Source organism: Coptis chinensis, chromosome 1 (assembly GCF_015680905.1).
Source record: "Coptis chinensis isolate HL-2020 chromosome 1, ASM1568090v1, whole genome shotgun sequence".
Classification (NCBI taxonomy): Eukaryota; Viridiplantae; Streptophyta; class Magnoliopsida; order Ranunculales; family Ranunculaceae; genus Coptis; species Coptis chinensis.
In genome coordinates, this window is record NC_141456.1 from 39,270,937 (window position 1) to 39,294,946 (window position 24,010).

General features: G+C 36.7%; 1 long non-coding RNA gene across 1 annotated transcript; it reads right to left on the minus strand.

Moving 5' to 3' along the window:
• Nucleotides 1–19,882: 19,882 nt before the first annotated feature.
• Nucleotides 19,883–20,230, minus strand: LOC147523927 (uncharacterized). The gene is made up of 3 exons (XR_015196816.1): nucleotides 20,204–20,230; nucleotides 20,032–20,118; nucleotides 19,883–19,955 (listed from the first exon to the last, which is right to left on the minus strand). It is a non-coding gene; the product is annotated as an uncharacterized LOC147523927 (long non-coding RNA).
• Between the last annotated feature and the right edge of the window lie 3,780 nt (nucleotides 20,231–24,010).

Consider the following 24,010-nt stretch of genomic DNA (forward strand, 5'->3'; position numbering starts at 1 on the left):
TCTAATCCATATCTGATCCTTATATGAAGTAAGAGTACGTTGTTCTCAGTATCGAATATTGCTTATTATAGTAGGAACTAGATTTTGAGCTCGGGCATATGCCCGAGATCTTTTAGGTATTTTGGGTATATATAAATCGCAATATTCGAACATTGTTTATGCCTGAAACACTATTAAGATCAAATGTGTTATATGCTCTAATGCGTACTCTATCAATCTATCACATGTGTCCTATGCAGTCTAGATAAGGCATCCATTTCTGATTGTGGTTTTGGTCTAGCACTTTTTGATGGAAAAAATTTAAATTATATGGCTCTTTCACCGAAGTTTCCTAGGATTATAAGCTACTAAACCCAATGACCCACTACTAACATTACTAACAATTTGCTTCATTGGCACAATCTCTCTCTTCAAATATCACTTTTATAATGTGTGATTCATGTAATGTCGGATTGAGTGGAACAATAACATGTTAAGCAAAAATTAATGCAGAGAATATAGTGTCTAGACTATTTTTGAACGTACAATATAATTTTTTTAATTGACTCTTGTGTTGTGTATATTTAAGTAAACAAACAAACTAATAATTGAAACAATGCAAATCTTCAATAATCATCACTAATATTGATGAATTCTTCTTTGTCGTCGGTTATGCATTACCAGTGGTGAAGATTAAAAAAAAAATAGAAGAGTTAAATGTCAACAATTTATGAAGATCCCAATAGAAGACGTTTATGCATGTTGTCCCATATAAAAGTTTATATCAAAAAGTTCCCAACCCATGGGTTGGGAACTTTTGATATAAACTTTTTATATGGGACAACATGCATAAACGCCTTCTATTGGGATCTTCATAAATTGTTGACATTTAACTCTTCTATTTTTTTTTTAATCTTCACCACTGGTAATGCATAACCGACGACAAAGAAGAATTCATCAATATTAGTGATGATTATTGAAGATTTACTACAACAAAAGGGGTCTGTTGCAACGCACTCTTTTGCCACGCCTAAAATTTGCTGCAACAAGTCATCTTTTACAACACCGTGTGGCGTTGCTAAAGGTCATCCGTCTTAATAGAATTTTCATTTTGGGAAATACCTAGAGCGACGCCTTGAGCGTTGCAAAAGTGTTTGCTTAAATTTACGATAAATAAGAAAAATAATTAAATTGAAAATGTTTATTGTTGGCAACGCGAGTGTGGTGTTTGCTATAGATTAAATATCTATTGCAACCCCTTGCCGCCAACGGTAATTCCAGAATAGACTATGTATATGACTTGTTGTGACGCTTTTGGTGTTGCCAATGGGCTTTGGTTTGGGCGGATGTATTCTTTTGGTACGCAAATATTTTTCGCTACAATTTTCATGTTCCCCGCAAATCATAACGAATTAGAAATACTATCAAACAAAAACACATATTAAAACCCTAGATTGCCGCCTCTCTCCATCACCGAAACTTCTTTCCTCCTTCTCCAAAACTCGTTCTCTTTCTCTCCACATCTTCAAAGCTTATCTCTCCTCCACTGTTTTGAAAGATTAATCGGTAAGATTTGGTTTTTATGAATTTGTATGAAGTCTGTGATGAGAGTATTTTTATAAGTTGGAATTACCGACTGAAATTTATGTTTATGATTATAATAAACTTGCTGTTTCTGAGACTGGAATATCCGTAAGTTTGCATAGGCAATGAACCTTTTGGCGTGGTGATCTCTTCTGCCCCCACCTCCAAGTTCATGGATTCATGGGAGTATTGTTGGAATAATTAGGAAGGGTATATTGTAGGATTTGAATTTAAAAATGCAATTTTAACTGACTAAAAGGAGCAACCATTCATCCCCGGCAGCTAGCAGCTTCGACTTCGGTCATTGATGCATTCAAAAGTGAAACCTAGCATGAAGGCTCTTATGCGTCATATTTTTAGTAGACCCAACTGTTTCCACCAAACGAAACTTGGCCGCAGGCTCTTATGCGACATTATTAGTAGACCCAGCTGTTTTCAATTTCTCAATAAATATTTGTTTTTATTTTTTGATTATTTTATTGTAGCAGTTTTCTGTTTATAATCCGAAGGCTCACCCGGTCTTAAAAGCTCATCACCTAATTATACAAAAAGAATTGAAAAGCCATTGAAGCTACAACAAAATCAAAAGCTTCGTTTTTGTTCCCTGCCCTAGTTGAAATCGTTTTTTTGTTTTTTTCTCGCCTTGATTGATTGTTTTAGCTTTAAAGTGGGATTTTGGTATTCTTTGCAGTGATTTGTGGAGCCGTGTAGAACCGCCGAATTGGGGTTCTCTACATGGGTAAGATATATTGCTTTGCTTTATATTTTAACATAATGCCAATGAAAACTTTTTTTTTTTTGCCCAACTAGCATCGACCCTTTGATTGTCAATTGTGTTTTGATATGTACATGCGTTTGAAATTATCAAACACAGTTCTTTCCAATTTTGCCCTTCATTTTTTTTTTTGTATACTAGAAAGTAGAAACCTTTTCTTTGCAATGGAGAGTGAGAGCGGCTTCTTCATTACTACTTGTACTACCATTGTTGTTGTTGTTTTCAACAAGATGGTTTATTCTACCATGGAAACTCTTCTTCTTGACAATCGTTAGGAACTCTCTTGTTTCTCTTCTTATGATGGTATACCTTTCAATCTCTCTATGTTTTTCTTGTTTAATTTTATGATTCATTGATTAAATTGTCGATTGTGTTTCATGTGTGATTGTTATGTAAGTGTTGAATCTGTAATGTAGTTACTTTAACTCTTAAACAAAATTTTAGATTATATAATTTTTACTATGTTGATGAGATCTTGTTTTCAAAGGAAAGAATGAGACTAGAATTTGGCTAACGCCAGTGATGCTCGTATCAAATTTTTGGTTTTGTAGATTGTTCCAACTGTATTAGGATTTTATATAATGCATGTAAGTAACGATGTAAACCTCGTCTAGTTTGTGCAAAGTTGATGAAGTTTAGTGATTTGAAAGCCAACAGCTTAGTAACTTTTTCTTGTCTAGTTTATACCGCATGATTAAAACCAATCACGCCACCGGATGACCTAAAGATCGGCGTGGTTACGCCTAGAACCGGAGAGGCATATGCATCTCTTTCCTTTAGATTGTTAGGTTTCTTTCAGTGGGTTTAAAATCCACTAAGGAACGCTTATTACACAGAAAAGCTTTAAGCGCTCCTTTCCCCTAATAAGGCGTCATTGAAAAAACAGTCGATTTGAGAAAATCGGTTGTTGAAACCCTGGATTGGTTCTCGATCGATAAAGTTGATGATTCCAACTACTGTCGGTCCCTTTGTCGTCACATACACTAAGACAGTCTTTTATCTATAAGAGCTGGTGCAATCCACTTCTTTGATAGGTGTCAAAGCCAATTTACGAGAGATGTGCTTTCGCCGAAAGTGTTCATTAGCGTTCGTGAAGGAGCCATGTTTTCGTAGTCTTGGTAGTTTGAAGATTCATTCCGTAGTCTAAGCGTAACATTTCTTTGTTGTTTAGTTGGTTTATTGAATGAAGGTTTATTTATCGGTATATGAACTATAGGATGGTGATGGTGTGTACCGACCCCCAAGATTGCTCCTACTTGAAGAGATGTCTAAATTGGAAAAATAGCACCGAAAAGGATAAAATGCTTCATCGATAAACAAAGTGATTTTATGAGAGGGGCTCATGGATGACCTTGAAGGGAAGCCCGAGGAGGTTGGTTTTAGACTATTGTTATGTGTTTAATGTAATAATGTTGCGGTTCACATTATGACTTTCTTATTTGTTACAATTGGATACAGGTGAAAGAAACTTTTGGGGGTGAGAGTAGAGACCTTAAAAAGATACTGAGGCAAGGATGGATGAGCGTCTTTGACAAGAAGAGGAGCTTTTTACTCGTGGCTCCACTTACAAAGAAGGAAAAGAGGAGAGAAAAAGCACTTGAAGAAATCGAGCAATGGGTAAGTCTTATACCAACCTTCTTTTGCAAGTCAATACTGATTAATTATGACATGTCCAACTGATATGTTGTTTGCTCTAATTTGTCATGCACTTTTGATACTAGATTGTCATTGGATGGTTTTGACGATGAGATCAAAACCTTTGGGTTTGAGGGTGATGAGAGTGCGAAACACCGGCTTTAATAATCCTAGTAGCGAGGGCAAAAAGTTTAATAAGCACAAGGTATGCTTCAAGGAGTAACTGTACATTATTAAATTTTGTCTTAAAGGCTCATCCATGACATGATAAAATGCATTTTTCTATGAAGTTTCTCTCGGGATCATATTATCCGACATAATATGTTCTTAAATTCATATCTTTTATGTTTCTTTGAGTGCAATTACTTGTGCTAAAACCTAGAGCTATAGATTTTATGGGTTAGCATTTACCTATGAAAGCTATATTAGGAACCTCGTTTTCTTGCATACGTAAAAATACTTATACGCTGCATTTGATGCCCTTATCTTACATCCGCTGGTTACATGGGAATTTTACATATAGTTTTTTTTTTTTTTAATAAGTGATATTTAGTGGGAAGAGGTGCGATGCACAAAATGTACATTACTTTGAGTGAGGGCCTCACAAGCCATACTAAGGGGCTTGCAATTTACACAATACCACCACTTAAGGAGGATCCCCCTAAACACCATGTCTTTGAAGTAGTAATTTCTTCTATGTTGTACAACCATACGCCATTCAAGTCAAAGTCTTGACATAAAGGAACCTATACTTAGTCGTGTCTATCAAATCATACTGTCACCAAGGGCTGTTAGGGCACTGGAAGCCATGGCGTGCCTTTGGGAATGACATGGTACTTTTTATGTTAGAAGTTTGTTTGAGTGCCCCGACAGATCTTAGAAAACCATTGGCTCTCCTCGTGCCTGAGCACCTCCGGACAACGTAGCAATCAATTTTCCCGTGATCGAAGTACTCTTAGAATGTGTCAATCAGTTCAATAAAACCTACTTCTATACAAGAGTTGACGGGCGCTTTGAAAACATAGCAATCAATGTCCCCTGGACCAGTAAAATACTCTTAGAAGTTAAAATGTATCAATCGGGTTAAGAAAAACCAATTCCTATAATGAGATTCGGTATCCGATTCTTTTGCATATTAAAGCAAAAAGACAATGAAATTCTAATTAAGATTTTGAGATTAGCAAGGAGATAAAGATTGGTACATCACATTGATGAGATGCATTATGAAATTGTGAATGTCATTAATGGCATAGAGACGTGAAAATAAATAATCGAAGTGAGCCGGAGCGAATGTTTATGGGCTTCAGCGTGGGGTGGGCGGGTCCAAAATGTCACTTGACTTGATCGCCTTTCGCCTGCGCTTCTCTTCGACCAAACTGCTCTCTCTCTCTCTCTCCACTGCTATGCAGTTAATCTAGTATCCGAGAGCATGGTTGTAAATTGTAAGTTTGTAAATCTATTTGATCAACGATTGAGTATTGAGACAATCTTCTTAATTTTACCGCCGATGAATACCTTTGAAGAAAATTGGATGGATCGCCGCGATTCTCATGGACTTAAGAAATGGTGTATTGATAGGAATAATATGATGGATTAAGATAACACGAATATAGTGTTTTCTTTTCATTGATCGAGATGCAAATTTAGTTCTAGTATGAGAACAAATGAGGAGCATGTATATGTTTCTAAATTTGACTACATAGTTCTACACAAGGTGTTAACCGGAGATTGGAGTTTGTTTAGCTTTGTAATGTCGGTGACTTGATTTGCTAACATCGAGTGGGGCCCTTGCTCAATGATATTTTACAGATCGAATTTGGGTTTGTACATATTCCCTCTCATGTGTGAAAAAAAAAGGTGGAGACATTTATGGTTGCTGACATTCTAACCCATAGTTGCGACTGTCATTATCTTCATGACTATTGTTTCCATTTACTCGACATGATTTAGTGATACATAAACAAACAAACACACACACAGAGTGACGCATTAATCGAGCTTGTTCATCTTCGCTCGCGGATGGGTGACTTGACCGATAGTAGCAGCAGGGGGAGTTTAATCATCCAACGAGGTATGTTTTAAGGAGTAAATGGCACATTATTAAATTTTGCCTAAAAGATTCATTCATAAAATGACTGATTTGATAAGTTTTGTTTTTCTCTACAAATCTGTTCCCAAAGTCATTATCTTTTTATATTTTTTTGTGTGCAATTACTTGTGCTAAAAGTTAGAGCTATAGTTTATTTAATTGGGTTTATTTGATGAATTTTTACTTTGGTTTTCTAATTTGATATTTACCGAAGTGATATTAGGAACATTTTTGTCTTGAATACAGAAAATTCTTATATAGTTGAGATGCCCTTTATGCTGGTTATATTGGAAACTTTTCTATAATTGTGCAACCTATTCTTTTGATGTGTGTAGTATAGCAATACATGTCAGAGGAAGAATAGTGTTTCGTCATTATATGGTCACCTTCCGCTTGCATAGTCAAGTTACTTAGTCATCTTTGTCAATCAAGTAATTGGGGAGCCTCTATATCACCACATCGGACCTTTGAACGACCTGCAACGCTTTTTTCCATTAAGGTAAGGCCTTGGGTGCCCGTGGGTCCCGAAAACCATTGGCTCCTTTGACGACCTTTGACAACATAGCGATTAGTCCCCGGGACCAGAAAAGTACTCTTTAAATGTATCAATTTTAAGGAACACCTTTTTCTTTACAAGAGATCGTGGTATTCCAATTCTTTTGTAGATATTTAAGGCAAGGAAGACGGATAAATTCTGATTCAGATCTTGAGGTATTAGCAAGAATATAAAGGTTTATCATCATTTGGATGAGTCACATTATTAAAATGTGTGTGTGATTGATGGCATAGAGAGGGAAATAAGTAGTGAATTTGAGAATCATTGAGCTTTATGAGAAATAGACAATATTCTGAATTTGGTTTTCTAATTCAGATTTACCTATGTAAGTGATGTTAGGAACTTTTTGTCTTGCATACGCAAGAACTTTTCCTATAGTCGTCAAACCATATAACAATCTAGTCGAGGTCTTGACATAAAGGAACCTTAATCGTGACTATCAAATGTCGGATGCTTTGTGTCCGTGCGATGTGTCTTTATTTATTTATATATATTTTTTTGTGTGTGTGTGTGTGTTTTATGCAAGTTAAATTCTTTTGATATGTATTTTAACAAGACATGTCGGAGGGAGGGCGATGTTCCATAATATGGTCACCCCGCTACATTATCTTTTCGTCAATCAAAATGGCACGTTTGGGCGTGTTAACACTTCGGGCAATGCCTTTGAAAACGACACCGCAATTGTTATTTCACTAAAAGTCTGCCTTGGGTGCCCGTCAGTCTTGGAAAACCCTGTAGTAGTTCCGCACAAGTACTCAAGGTGTTAACAGGATTGAAATTTGTTTTGTCTTTGTGATAGGTGGCTTGACTCACCACATTGAGTAAGGCCCTTGCCGTATGCTATTTTTACAGATTAGGTTTTGGTCCGCCTATTTTACTTATGAAAAACAGTTAATATTTGGTAGCTGAAAGAGTGGATGGCGTTTATGGTTGTGGACATACCGACCCATAGTTGCATCCGATCTTCAAGACTTGTTTACCTTTACCGACTTGTTTTAGAGATGCACACGTCTATTTTTACTGTTTACGCCCAGTGTATATAACTATGTATTGTTTCTTTCCTTCGTCACATTTTTGACATCCGAGAAGTTGGGATGATTGCCTATATGCAGAAAAGCGCCAATGGCAAAAGATCGTCTTGTGGTGCCTCGCGACAGTTTTCAAGTGTTTAAAGAACAAAGATGCCCCCTTCTTTGCTTGATGGATCCAAAGGGACGATTTCCTTTATTAATATTAATATAAATTCTCCGCCTAGAGCTTGGCTAGACACGGACTAGACTTAGCTCTTGCTTGTGATGTACCTTGAATACCTAGGGAGCCCGTATCCAAGCTCGCGGGCTAGCTGTTTCTAGGAGTAGGGGAGACCACACCGACATGATGTTCGGTAAAACTTCAAAAAGTAGAATTCCCGTCCATGTCAAGTATGTCGACGAACCCTACCGAAAAGAGGGACCGGAAAGAATGTGAGTGACGCTCATGTTCGTGGCTTACCTCTTTGGGCTAATCTACCCCGACCTTGCCTCGAGAGCGAGCAGGTCTTCTTTGATACTACGGGAGAAACGGACTATCATGATTGGGTCGACCAGGCCAGATCATGACATTATATTATGGGCGGGAGTAGGATACTCTACCTGGGTGGAAAGAAAGATGGAGGGGCTTTGTCGCCTGCGGTGGTGTTGCTAGTCTCCGAGTGGTGAATTAGGTAGTGCATATGGAGGATATGGTGGTAGCAGCTTGAGGTTACAATGGGAGAGACTTCTCTAGATACTCAAGTCGCTATGGCGAAGCTATGGTAGAGGTTACGATTTAGGGAGTGCTTATGGTGGAGGAGTCAAGGTTATGGAGGATATGGTAGTGGTGCCGGCTTTGGTTATGGTGGTTATGGTAGCTATGACACCGGTCTTGGCAGTGGCTATGGTGGCGGCACCGGAAGCTCATTTTATGGCAATAGAGGGGCTATGGAGGTGGTGGTAGTGCTCGATATCATCCCTATGGAAGATAGGGCCACGTAGTTATGAGGTGCAACCGCAACAAGCAAGGCTTAATGTCATTTGAGTTGTAGCTTGAAACACTTCACTCATGTATTCTAGCCCAAAGGTTTTCCATGTTTACCATTTTTCTCCCGCCACTTTAGAGAATGGTTTTGCGCGGGTCGCTTTCCTTTGAAGCTTATATTTTTCTTCGATGGAAAATTCACTAAACCATTTTTTCCTATCTTTTTTCGTTTTCTTTTTCTTTGTTCAAGACCATAATGCAATGCCTTGCCATCTGTTTCCATTGCAGGTGTATTGGATATTTAGTAGGTGTATTGGATATTTTTACTAGATTCTGTGGGACTTATTCTTTTTAGGTTATGAGGATGTTGGGTTAACTTTTTTAACCGTAATTTGACCATATTATATTCAACTTTCTGCCAAGAGATATTACAAAGTGGGTAGCTCCATTATGTGATGGCTTTGGTTTTTGTTTCTCTCTGCGTATATATATATCTAAAAGTAGTACTTGCAGCTGCTTTGGAAGGAAGCAACAACAAAGTACAACCAATAATGTATGTCTCACAAGCATGTCCTATATCCAATGGGACCCCGTTTGACCACATAAAAATATTTCCTATGCATTGATTACTTGCATTTTGCTTCAATCTTCTTTTAATTTGGATAATTATACTTACTAATGTCTCTTTTCTTTTCCAATTTGTTGTTTTATCAGATTGGCAAATTGGTTGGCGTATATTGATAAAGAAAACTTGGGTGGATGTTGTTATTCGATTTGGCCAAAATCTTATTTTTGAAGAACTAATATTATTTAGTTGATGGCTTTGAAAATTTTGTAATTCAGTATATTGGAAGAGACTAATTGTATGGATGCTCAAATAATGATTTTGGATGATCTTAATTAATAAAATATATTTTGCTATAATTTATTGTGAATGAATACATCCGATCGGTGTTTTTAGTTTAATCATAAATTGTATTGGGTGTTTATATAAATTGAAATGATTCAAAATAATGCGTAATACCTATTATATATATGAGTAAACCCATTTGCAATGCTGAGCTCGTTGTAAAAGAATTAGGGTGCTGCAAATGTGTTTAAACAATTACCAACACATACATTTGGTGCGGCTAAAACCACTAATAGCTAAAAACACACTTTTGGCAAAACAAATGGTTTAAACCTTTTGCGACAAAGACCTAGGGGCAGCTAAAAACACACTTTTGGCAACATCAGCTAATGGTTTAAATCTTTTGTGACAAAGACACAGTAGCTAATGCTTTGTTTCTTTTGTGCCGAGGGTGCAACTAAAAGTAACCCTTTTGCAACGCTTAGCAAAAAGTTTAAAAAGAACATTTTGCAACGCCAATCGCTACAAATAGTTTAAATATTTTAAAAATCATTTTAGTTTGGCAAAATACTTTATGCAACGCTTAATAAAGTAATAGCAATGGGACAAAGCGTTGCAAATAACCTTCAAGCTTTTATGCCGCCAATTGTTCGTCTTCATTTAGCTTTTGTGACCCAATTTTTTGCAGTTTGTGACGCCCATTGGCGTTGCCATTGATCATTGGCAACCCAACCCACCGGATGGCATTGCAATTGAGCCTTTCTGTTGTAGTGCCATAAACATTGCTTCTTAAAAAAAATGTAACCACACCAATTTCCCGTCCTTAATTGTGGGCTGTTATTTTCCAACCGATTAATTCTATCAACGTATTAAATATTTTATGCCCCATCAAGAAAATATATATAAGTCAAGACTCGAGAGAGAGATAAGCGGAGGCAGTATAGAAAGCTTTGCCAATTTGGAGGTCTTTAGGTTTCTGAAGAAGTCAAGAGTTTTAATTGAGAGAGAAGTCTACATGGTGGCATTGTAGGGGATATTAGAAAAGGCTAACTCTTATATTAGAGTGCCACCTAGGAGAGAGAAAATTCTCCATTGGAGGTCTCTACTTTAGTATATAGATAGTAGATGTTTACGTCAATTATATTAAGCAACAATATATTTTTAAAACCAATACTTAACATACATATAGAGGACAGCTTCCTGTTTTTTTTTTTTGTCACGACGATGACTTGAACCCATGATCAACTTGTTGATAGTCAACCACTCGACCGAATGGGTTGGTTGTTGTTGCTTTTTCCACTCGACCGAATGGGTTGGTGGTTGTTGCTTTTTCGCTTTTGTCCCCGTAAATATACATTTCTAAGAGCAAGTGTGGGGGCTATGGGCCGCTAAAAAGGCAAATATAGCACCCCAACCACAAAAATGTCATTCCAATAGGACTGCTAAAAGGGTCTTAAATTTGGAAGGAGTTAAAAACCCAGCCAAAGTTAAGACCTTCGCTAGCAGCTGACATAATAAGTTCCGGGATACAGACGGCATAGTTTCTGCCGTCTGTTGATTATTATTGTACAGACGGCAGAAATTATATTGTCTGTCTCCCGTTTTAATTAAATGAACGGACGACAGAAACTCTGTCATCTGTACCTAGCAGACGCAAAAACTGAGAAATATTGTTTTTCTTTTCATATACAAATTCATGTCCACTCACTCCACAATCCATTATCATTCATTCCACAACTCTACAATCCACACATCCATTCAACTAACCAAAATTCATTCATTAAACAAACATAATTCAATTCATTCATTAAATATAATTCATACAAACATCAATCAATACAAACATAAAAAATAATAATAATAATAATAAACTAATTTCGACTCGAACCCTCCACCAGGTTGCCTCTTCTTTGATTTACTCCCTCGTTGTTATTCCCTCGCAATGTCATTTCTAGAATCTGCGCTTCTAACTTTTGTTTCTCTTCTCGCTCGGCCACCAAATAATAATAGTATTCGTCGGTCGTAATCATAACCGAATCGCGCATCTCATGCATCATTAGCTGCAACTCGGTATATCGCGTTTTAAGTGTAGCCTACAAAAAAAATCAATAACTTTAAGAAAAATCATCACTATAAACCAAATATAATTTAAGTTTCAAAATATAAACCAAATACTAACCTCATCAACAGTGTCAAAATCCGGGACAAGGTGCGGAAGATAACTTTGATCAACATGAGGTATAGGTATGGCGACATGCATTCCCTGAGATGTAACTATGTTATAGCTTCATGGGTTATCCGGATCGGAAGGAGCTGGAACAAAAGCCTTGTAAGGACCTTGAGATGAAGAGTAGGGCTCAGCAGGATGTGGGATATGCAAATCACTTCTAATAGCCTTATACCCCGACAAAGTCCATATTAGCAGCTATGTACATGTTAGTAGGCAATATAGGACCCTTTGAGATGCGATCCCAATAATTATCGTAGTCACCATTCACATCTAAATATAGAGAAGCTTGTGGCCACAAGTCTTCATACATTATAAGATAGGACCTCCACTGACTGGCTCTTCCCAATAGATACATATTCTCTAGAGGAGGGTGTGGGATGAAAGGTGTCCCAACAATTTGGTGCCAACACCTATTACCCAGGTACCACACGATGATACCTCCAAACTCAAAGACGATTCGGTGCATTATAAGATTACACGAACGATATACACGGTGAATCGCCTCACATAACCAAAATCCATGGTATCTCCCTCCACATCGTCAACATTTAATTCCATATATCGAGTATGAAACCATGGTGTCCACTATATTGCCAATGCCGACCTAGTCTCGAGTTGGTTACGATCTAAGTGAATGTTGTGGCGTTCTTGACCACTTCGGTGATCTTTAAAGTCATTCATCCATGCTTTAATCCATGGGACGATATCACGGTCCATGTTCGGTCTCAGAATATAAGCCATGGTAGGTATGACGTACTCATTCCACCAATACTATCATAAAAACAAATATCAAAATCAAACTTGTACGTAATTTAAAAATTATAATACTATTATAAAGTTATAATACTAAAAATTTAAAACTTACTTGTAAAAGAGGGATGAAGCCACCACATTGACCATCCGCAACATTAGCTATAACTTGGCACGCTTGATCCATCGCGTAAATCAAAGATCCAAACATAGCACCACCCCAATCATACTTATGTATGTAATCTAACCAAACCAAACACTCTATCCAACCTAATCTCAGTGAACTATCACCCGTGGGGAAGAAACACTGCGTGATTAAGTAAAAATAGAATGCTCTCAAATATCTCTCCCGATCTGTACCCGTCAGGCACCAATCTTCGTCACTCTCCTTCGTCTTCTCCATGAACTCATTCACAAAAAAGGAAGGTTTGATACCACCTTTAGCCCAATGCTCCGGCCTTATATTCTGCCATTTTAGTTGTGCATAATCAAAAGTCGCGAACCGACCTTCTCCAAACGTAATGGCCTTTCCCCTTCCTACACTCATTCCAGTGAGTATAGTAACATCCATTAGAGTGATGTCTATCTCGCCTTGTGGAAAGTGTGAGTTGTGTCCCACCACCACTCGATCAAAGCGTATATCAAACCACGGTCGGCGTTTTGATAACCACATCGAAACAATGACCCAAACGGAAATTGTAAAATTTCATTTCTTATGCCTTCAAAACAATCTCCTTTGGCAACCATTATCTTCCACCAATTGTTCACAGATGCCCAACAACACCGCAATTTCATCTCCCCCCCCCCCTAAATATTTATTTATTAAAATTAAAGTAAATACAAATTATGATGTTAAAGAAATCAAATTTAACGATCAAATGCTTACCATATTTACACGGTGAGAGATGTGAGTTTTCAAGTTTCTAGCCAATGTAGCATGTGTTAGTGGATCGACTAGGTCTAGAAATTCAATTACTGGAGGGTTTTCCAAATTATAGCCTTTGTTTTCATCCTCATCGGCGTTTAGTGTTGACGTCGACTCATTTGTCAATCTAGTAACTGATTTTCGATCGAAAAATCGTTTACCCTTGTTACTTATTTTGTGTGGCACCTACAATTCAATCAACAATATCCTCTTAACTTCAATTCAAATAACACTTCTAACATTCTAACATCAATTCCAATCACGCATAATTTCAAACCATTTCAAACTAACATTCTAACATCAATTCCAATTCAACATTCTAACATCAATTTCAACATCAATTCCAATTCAACATTCTAACATCAATTCCAATTCAACATTCAACATTCTAACATTCTAACATTCAAGCATTCAATAAACAATTAACAATTCAAGAATGAAAATTGTCATTTTAATGTTACCTTTGAGTGAGGAGACCAAGTGAGTGAGAAAGAGAGGGATTTGTTTGAGTGGAGGAGTGGAGTGAGGAATTGTTTGAGTGATAGAGGAGTGGAGAAGAGAAATAAATTCACGTTTTTAGTAACTGCCCTATACAGACGGCATAGTCTCTTCCGTCTGTTGCAATTAACATACAGATGTACGGCAAAGTTCTCCCGAACTTAACAGCTGCTAAAAAGTGTGATTGGAATGGTTTTTTTTGTTTTGGGTTGCTAAATATGGTTGGGCCTACTAAAAGGCCTATGTAGCACCTTTTAGCAACCCTTTTTAGCAGCCCTCCATTGGACTTGCTCTAAGGGGGAAAAAAAATATAATAGTTGTAGTGCGAGATAGCCGGGATGCTCCAGCAAAAAAAAAAAGATAACCCAGATGCAGTTTCAACTGGCACCGCAACACTCTAACTAGCCTTCGACTTTTTTTACTTTTCTAATGGCCTGCGTGCCACATCAGCTGACCGCGTGACACTCCAACTGGCGCGTGCTACAACGGAAATTAACGGACAAAAAACGATAACAATTCCACCTCTATATATTTCCCACTTCATTACACATGCATATTCTTCACATTCATCTCTCTAACAGCACAATAATATATTTTGCAACTGTAACCCACGGTTGTTAACTTTGAAACAGTTTCTCTATTGCCATATAGGTATTTTGGGAAGAAACTTAATAAGTAATTAAGTATTATGTTTCTGAATGACTGTTCAAGGCCTGTTTGTTAAATTTTAACATGGAAAGGAAAGAAAATAATCAGAGTGGTCCACTATGGAAAGAAATGGAATGGAATAGATTGGAAACAGTTTTAAAATTGGGTCTGTTTGGTAAAATGTGGAAAGGAAAGTAAATTGTATCTATTTTTTTTTTTTTTTTCCTTTCTTTTTTCTAAAACTTTTAGGTTTGGACCACAGACTCCTAACCATTTCCATTTCCCTAGTTTTGTTTCCGCACAGAAAGCAGCCTTTCCTTTCCATGGGCAAACAAACAACTAAAAAACTACGAAAAAGGTGGACCCAGGGGCGGACCTAGGAGAGGGCTGGACCAAGTTTCAGCCCGGAGTCCTTTTGCTGAAAAAAAAATATATACTATACTACCTAAATATAACCCAGATGAGAAAATATAACACAAATGAGAAAATAAAACTTTGTTGTTTCTAGACCATTTCATAACTAGCTAGCTAGGGTCTGACAATACTGATAGATCATATTTACTATGTATTCTCTCATCGTTCTTTTAGCTGGCCGACTTCCACTCACATGGTTTCACTACAACAGAGCATGGTTTTAGCAGCGCCATACTCCATCGCTAAAGGTGCCTTTGAGCGTGACAAAAGATCTGTCGCAACGCACCAGATGGCGTTGCAAAGGCGTGGCTAAAAAGTGCGTCTCAAATACTCAAATGCAACGCCAAAGGTGGCGTGGCAAATGTTCCTAGTTTGTTGCGACGCCTGAGGGTGCTGCTAATACACTAATTCCGTTGCTACTTCATTTATTAAAATTAAATTAATTGCAAATTTTTTCAAACTATTTGCGGCATGGCGTGGCAAAAAAGAGAGCTTGTAACAACTAGGATGGCGTTGCAAAAGTGATACCTTTAGCTACACAACTAGGCGTCGCAAAAGGCAACCTTTTGCAACACTATTTCAGTTGCGGAAAGTTTAAATATTTGCCTACATAGTGCGGGAAATTTAAATATAATAGCTGAACATTTGGCATGGCAAAAGACGTCCAAAAATTTAGCCACACACCAAGCGTGGCAAAAGATGTCTACGTTACTGTAGAATCAAAGCTTTTAGCTACACCAAAATTGTTGCGAATGATATAAACTCCTGTGCTTTATTTGGGACGCATTTAGCATTGCAAATGGTGCAATTCATACATATACCTGTACATTTCCATTTACATAATCCTGCCCAAAACATTTTTATAGAACACAGTAACCCTATAACAATTCACCACAAATCATAACAAAATGAATTTCATTACTAAATCATTCAATACAAAAGATCTTAAAGAATTCACATAACTATTTTTTGTGAAAAAACATCGTCTCACATAATCTTAACAACGTTCAACTAAATTTAGACGAATTATTCAAAACTAAAATTCCACAAATAATGTCTATAACATGCTAATTTGAGCAAAGATCCACTGAGCTTCTTCTTGATTCTACTACTTCAAGCACCAATCGACCAATCTGGCACAACAAATTTTAAAAAAAAAAATCAATGTAAGTAAATTTATTAGAAACATTAATAAACCTAATATACACTCAAGTTGGCAATGCATGTGAAACTATGCACCTCCTATATGCGTAAATTGGTGCCCATGGCCAAAAGCTTAGAAAGAACTTATCAAAGTTATAACTCGATCACATTCATGAAGGTACAGATCAAATAAGAAGACAAAAATAGTAAAAAACTAATAGATTTTGAACTAAATTGTACATGTAAATGCCAAACCATTAAAAAACCTCGTGTCATAAAGTTATCACCAATGAAACAATAAAATAAGCAAGGCTAAACATCAAGTAAATCAAGCAAACAAGCTCAACTACAAAAACCAGTTCCAATAGATGGCAGAGTCAGATGTAAAGGTATCAACCAACCTATAATGAGATTTTTAACCCCCTACCTATGATTTAGGAGTCAGGAAGTCCTGCCTTTGGCTATTCCTTCTATCCCTTGCTACTGTTTAACAGGAGTGGAATATCCTTTGTCCTAACCTTTATCCTTCGGCTATTCCTTCTATCCTTTGCAACTATTTTAAAAGTACCAAGTTCTACTCAAAGAAGTTTATCAGAAGAAAATTTACAATTTCATACCTCCGATGTCCCATGGCCAAAAGCGAGAATCAGATATAGTGTTTCAAAAATAACAGAGGAATCTATATGCTCATAGTTGTAGAGCTCCCCCAAGAAACACATATGTGCAATGCGTCTTTGCTGAAAACTATAATCGTTCAACTCTAAACCCAATCTAATCTCCTCCAGAACCTGAAATAATCATAACAATCTATAAGAAAGCTAGGACAAAGTGAAGGTATACACATAACAATGATCAACTGATATAACTGAAGAACTGCAATTAATCACGTTTGAATATCCCTATTTTAAATAGTAACACTTGATTGTCAAGTGAAAGCCTAACTATGAGTGAGTCTGCATGTTGTGGTGTGTGATTGTCAAGTGTCCAGTAGCTCAACTAGTCATGGCCCTGGTGGTTGTATTACTAAGATTAAACATATAAACGGGAGAAAATCTACCAAAATACATTTATAAGATAAACTGAAACTTGTCACTAAATATTAAATAAAACAATATTAACTTTGAGCAATGAACTAAAGGTAGACAAGTTCATGGGGAGCGATCATGGTTGATCCGACTTAATTTGTTCACTTGAGAACTCTCGATGTCGGTGGCCTAATGGATCTGTGGTCAATTTTAACACACCGGATGATGTTTCCACCCGGTGAGTAGATGGAGAATGGAGGTTCGATACAACAAGTATAGGCACACCATGACCTTGGGACTATTAACATACCACCAAAGAATCCCACAAGGAGCCGCTTGTGTCACTTCACCTACCTACGGCCACCACCCCTCGGGATGACATCTTGCCGATTGTGTCATCCATACCCTCTCCATACAGAGAAGAGTAGACCGTGGTCCGCGGCCGGGCTAGAAATCTATACTAAAAAGAGCATAAACCTCCCCTATATAGAGGTTCTTAGATCGTGGGGTCCCAACTGTCCCTTAGAAATCTAACAGTGATAAAAGAACAAAACTCGCCCTCTATTTTTTAATATATTACAATACACTCCACACGGAGGTTACGAAGAAGTACCAGCCAGTAGAGCCGAACTCTACGACGTGAACTTACCGGGAAAGAATACAATTAAGCCCTCATCTTTTGGAACTACATCCATGACTGTAGAACTAGGGCTTGATGGAGACGCTAAGCGCTCTCGCCAAGGTCACCCTCTTCATCCCTTCCTCCTTCAATAATGACTGTGAAATCTTCAGCCTTAACAAAATTTCCAAATGGAACCAATCGGGGCGATTCGTGGGGCTGCGCTTTGCATACCGTTCAAGGAAAGGTTTAACTTCATTGAGGTATATGGATGATGAAAGCTGCTTGTTCCCACACTTCCTTCAGTATATAAGCAGCCCCTTCATAACCAAATGAGTAGCAAAAATTCAGAGCTAATGTCACAACAAGGAGAATACGAGGGTACATTTATAAAGAGCAGATGCATCGACCGCATAAGCGGACAAATAAATTACCACTCATCCAAAGATCTTGCTAAGTTCCCTCTCGCTTCCCAAATTGAAGTGTTCCACGTTTTCATTTGCTGTACATGCAATAGAGTTCATTCCATTATCAATAATTTATATGGGATAACACTACAGGAAATATCAATGTCGGCAAATGGATATGAAGCTAGAAATGAGATTTGAAGAGCACAAACAAGAAAGAGCATTTGACAAACAAATACTTCTATTGGGCACATACCACAAGAGTTAGGACTAAGGAAAAAAAAAAAATCACAAAATAAGAATTATTAGTCACTTCATGACAAGGCTCTCATATTAGACTGAGAATTTGTCTCATTTATTATTGAATCATACATCTCCCAATCTTGTTCTACCAAATTAGGTCCCTATTAGAACATTCATGTAATTAAACTTACCTTAAATAGTAGGCTTTGTATGTTTACCTTTGGACCTTCTTTGAAGAGAACTAACAAGCCATTGCTAATAAAAATGTCCAGAACTAGATGAACAACCAACATCATAATCATAAGGTGAGTATCAACATAATTTACTCAAGAAAAGAGATAGAAAAAACAAAATGATAAAACAAATCCCAAGACCTCAAAGAATTCTAATCAAGATCTAAGCCAAACAACAATTACATGCTTTTGCATCAAATCCCAACCCAAGTAATACACAAATTTTACAGATACACTTTCAAGAATTCTCAAAAAAGTCAAATATGAAGTCGTCACCATGTTGTGAATGCCTTTGTTGCATTTTATTCATCGAAAAGAGTCAGAGCCAATATTTTTCATTCTTCCATGCATACCTGAATAATAATTTGTTGAAAAGAATACTAGCATATTTTGGTATTCTCAGTTATCTTGGTGATCAAAATGTAGAATTTGATTGAACTAACTCCAATGCTAATGTTCCATCCCATGCTTACCAAGTAATAGACATGGACATAAAATATGTACCTTATCCCTATGACAAAGAAGTTCTAAAACTCGGCTCCAACAAAGATGACCAAAGATCCTCTAGCCCCGCTTAAGTCACGATTAAATTATTTTCGACAATAAAAGATCCAATCTTTATCTATTTATTTACAAAATCACTAATTTGTTGGTATACAATCAAATTATTAGTAACCAATAATCACCTTCGCTCTAACTCAAAGAATGTTATCAACTTGAGTCCGATTATCTTGCACTTCGAATTTCGAAACAACAAAGCAAATGCACTCAAACTTACCTCCGCACAATAATCAAATCCTATTTTCTCACCAAACCCATTGTCATAAACTTAATTGAAAAAAAAAAAAAAAGACTACCTCTTTTTTCATACATGGACTTTGAATCATATAACTTCATATTCATATTCTATATGTCGATAAGTTTACATGGAATTGACTTGCCTGACTTTAGAATTTAGGAGGGGAGAGAGAATTAATTGTAGAATGAGCTGATGAATAAATCAAAGTATTATTTCCTACTAGGCTAGCTAGACAATGACAGACTCCATAGTCTCATTCATATATCCATGTTAAAAGAGTTAAATGGAATATACTAGGTGTGTATGCTACTTCTACATGCTTGCACTATATCTGACTCAGGTACTTGGGGACAACCACGAACTTCCTGCAAGAACATAGATAAAACCATCACTTCACGGTTAGGCCACTGGACATGAGAAAATTAGAAAACTAATACATAAATAGTCCAAAGTAGATGCTATATACCTTGCTAAAAATAACTTATTTGAAGTAAGAACTCCTTATTATATAGTAAGAACACCACACATACCATAATAGTATAGCAAATTTGACATTACCTGCAGAGATAGAATCAATTTTCATAGCTCCTAAATTTTATTTCAAGTCTATAACAAGAGAGGATCGAATAGAAACCTTGTTATAAAACCACTCTGTCCAAGAAGGATCTCTGCATATAGGAGAAACAAGTACTAAACCAAGGACACGCTGCCTATACTTTATCTGCACATAAATAGAAAGGAAAAAAATATTCAAAACCATCCTAAAAAAGTAATAATGAACAATCTCATATAGGGATCCAACATACGGCAAATAGGGTAAGGATGTAAGCACCACCAAACCCCCAGCATTACATCACTACACCAAGCCCGAAAAGAAAATAGTGAAGCATTAAGAAGAGTAGCATAAAACTTGTTTTTTCGTGCAATGAAGAAAAAACCATGAACATCCATCAACTGCTGAAGAAACAGATCGTCTCTCTTACACCGTCGCCCCAAATGGCTAGGCTACTCCAGATCCAGGTTGTCATTGTCCACAAAATTCCAAACAATGATACAGTTGCTTACATACACCAGTTAATCTGGGATTTAAAAGATATATATATGTATATATATATATAGTATATTACCCAAAGAAGTTGAGAACTTCAACAACTTGATCCGCCAAGTCATCAATAGAAGGCTCGGGAATGTCGGAAGAAATCACAAAGAGCTCCCAACTGCAAGAGCTCTTAACGAAAAAATGCCGAAGAAAGACTACGTTAATAATAGTATTCAAACAGAGTTAACAATGATACAAATGGACGGTAGCAAGAACATAAAACACAAATCCTATACATCATCACAAAACCTCAACACCAAAACCGCTTTTTTACGCCTTATTTTACTCCCAATTTCCCATCAATTGAGGGACTCACAACAAACATTACGAAAATTTGCAAAGAATCAATCTAGAAATTCAACATAAAAATTAATCTTGAAACTTTACATTAGTTAAAACTAATCAAAATGATCAGTAACTTTACACAATTTGATCAAACATAGTGTTAAATTTTCACACACTATAAAATCAATACTCGATCATCAAATTCACTAGAATTAAGAATCCAAGATGAAAAGAATTCATTTTAAACCTAAAATGGAGCCGATATATCGAAACTTTTTCTAAACCTGAATCGAGATCTATTTGAAACTTACAATTGCAGATCTACATATATATAATTAAAATGATAAATGGAAGGAGAAATTATACCTTTGCGTGCGTGAGATCTGAGACGAGAATTGGGAATCGGGATTTTAAGATGAAGGGAAAAAAAAACGGAGCGAGAGAGAAATTTTATTACGTTTGTTGGCTCGTTACTGTTTGAAAGGCAACCTTTTGCTTGTTGCTTATTACTGTCAGAAAACTTACAAATCTCGCAAATGGAGAAGAAGATGAAGAACACTTTTGACGGAAGAGGTGAGATCGATAAAACTTTGTAACAAATTTACGAGAGCTGCCCTTTGAAGTTGCGTGAACTAACACGTGCCTTATTTCTGACGCCATTTGGCCATCAGTATGTTTTAGAATAAATGCCAGAATTAAATTATGTAAATTTCTGTATTTTTGTGACGATAATTATCAATTTCTGACGCCAAAATGCCTTCACAAAATTTCTGACACCAATATGGCGTCACAATTAGAAAATGCCCAGTGTCACAAATATGTTGTTATGGTGTAGTACAAAAGGTTTTTACAACGAAAGTGGCGTCACAAATGATTGAGTTAACTTTAACAGCAACAATGGCATGGTAAATGATAAAGCCCTCTATAAAAATTGCATTTTATGTTTTTTGAAAAAAAAAATTATAACTATTTGCCACGCAAGAGGTGTCACAATAAATAAATTTATGTACAGTTAAGCTAATAGCACGACAAACCTTTAGCAGCCCCATATGGCGTTGCAATAGGTGACCTTTAACAATAATTTTTTGGCGTTGCAAAAGGGTGCGCTGCAAAAGACCCCTTTTGTTGTAGTGTTCCACAAGATTACAAGAATATGTAACCAAGCTCCCCATAACTTCAATGCAACTCAGACCAGATACTGCAAAGGGTTATCTTGGATGAACATATAAGTTAGTTCTACAACGGAAATGTCATCTTTGCTTTTGGCCATGAATTGAGCTATACCACATTCAATTACAATAGCATTTCAGTGACTCCTACGTTTATTTCACTTGAATGACAGTTATCGATGATATACAGACAAGTCGGGTCCTTAAATTGCATTGCTTGATTTGGTGGAATGTAGGTTTTAGATATGTGAAAATTGTTGTTTGAAAATTGAAATGTTGATATGGTTCGTTGGTTATGAAATTTTGTATGTTATGTGTTAATGTGTCGTGTCGAGATGTACTGTTTTTCTTTTTTGGATTTGAATTTTGGTGCTTGTTAGAATTAAAATTGTGGAAAGAAATGATTTTGACGCCCGCAAGACCCGTAAAATATCGTTTACGTAGTTTTACTTTTTAAATAGATTTGTAGTCAGACTTGATTAGATATTTTGATGAATTAGTATATATTTGGCTACTTGCAAATTCTGGTGTTTCAATTGTTTCTTTGGAATATGTCTATTATTTTTTTTGTTTAAGACTCTTACTATCGTTGTTTAACCCGGAGAGAGTTGAAATGCTGGTTCCGCCCCTGGATGGACCACACCTCTTTTCCTTTCCTTTCCCTACCATTTCCTTCAGAACAAACAGGCTGTAGTTGATTTTCTATTTGTTCCGAAAGAAATAAGCTCAAGCAAAACTATTCTGTTAGATAGTTTCAAATGGATGAATACTGTACGATAATTAAGTTTGTAGGATTACGGGTGCAATTCAGACTAACAAGCAATACTTTGAGTTGAGTGTTGTTTAAGATGATATCAAGTTGAATGTTGTTTTTTCAGCTAGCACATCTCTTACCTTCAGCGTTTCTGTTGATACCAGCTAATAACCCTCTAAAATGGATCCACAGGCTTCAAACACATACACGAGCAATCAATCGGAATGAAGATAATTCCAGTCCAGAAATTTGATTATACTCCTTGAGTCGTGAGTGTGTAAAGACAAACAGCTCACTTTCGTTTCCTTAAAACCATATGATTGCAGGGCGAATGGAGCAGTGACCTAGTGGAGTCATGCAAACTCGTGATATTGCAGAACAAGAGATTACTGCGTTGCAACTAAGCAAACTCCAAGCAACAAAATTTGCCATACTAAACGCAATCTTCCAGGGAGTGTATTAATTTCATTAAAGGAGGGGAGCCATCCAATTAAAGAGCTTCCGATGTAACAACCTAAACTTGATTAGGTTGATTAAATTTGATTAGGTGAAAAATTGGGTTGATTAAACTTGATTGGGGTGGAAGATTGGGTTAATTAAACTTGATGATTTCAAACTCAATGTTTTTTTGGAATTTGGATGGAAGATTGGATTGATTAAACTTGAGTTCGAGTTTGTCCAAACTTGATGAATTCGTTTCGAGTTTGAGTTCAAGTTTGGGTTAATTAAGTAGAAGTTGATTTTTAAAATGAACATGTGACAAACAAACCGAATTTTTTAAGTCCAAACGATCCAGCCATGTTACCCAAGAGAGTCCCCAAACGACCCGTCATATCGTCTAGCTAAAAACCCAAGAATTTTGTTTCAAACGACACGCGCAGACCACCACTTGAGTGTACACTCAAACAAACCCGAGGGTTTCATTATGGCGAGATAGCCAGATAAGTGAGATTGGTTATTAAACCTGAGCTTTGATGGCAAACTTGTAATATGACAAATTTGTAATAATTCTTTGGGGGGGAGGGGTTGCCCAATCCAATTTGATGAGTGCCCAATACAGGACCCATAGATATTTGTACATGAATGTTGCACTAAACAGAATAACTTGGTGGAGCACATTTCCAAACTTAACAGTCTACTGCACGACTAAATCAATCGTGTTAATGACTGAAGTCTATCCAACAAGGTGGCTCAGTGCCTTTAAGGATTCACAAGTCCTGTTCGCTATAGACAGCGAATGGTATCAAACAAAACTTTTTTGTAACTTGGGTGTCTTTACCTTTAACAATATTCTGCAAAATCAGAC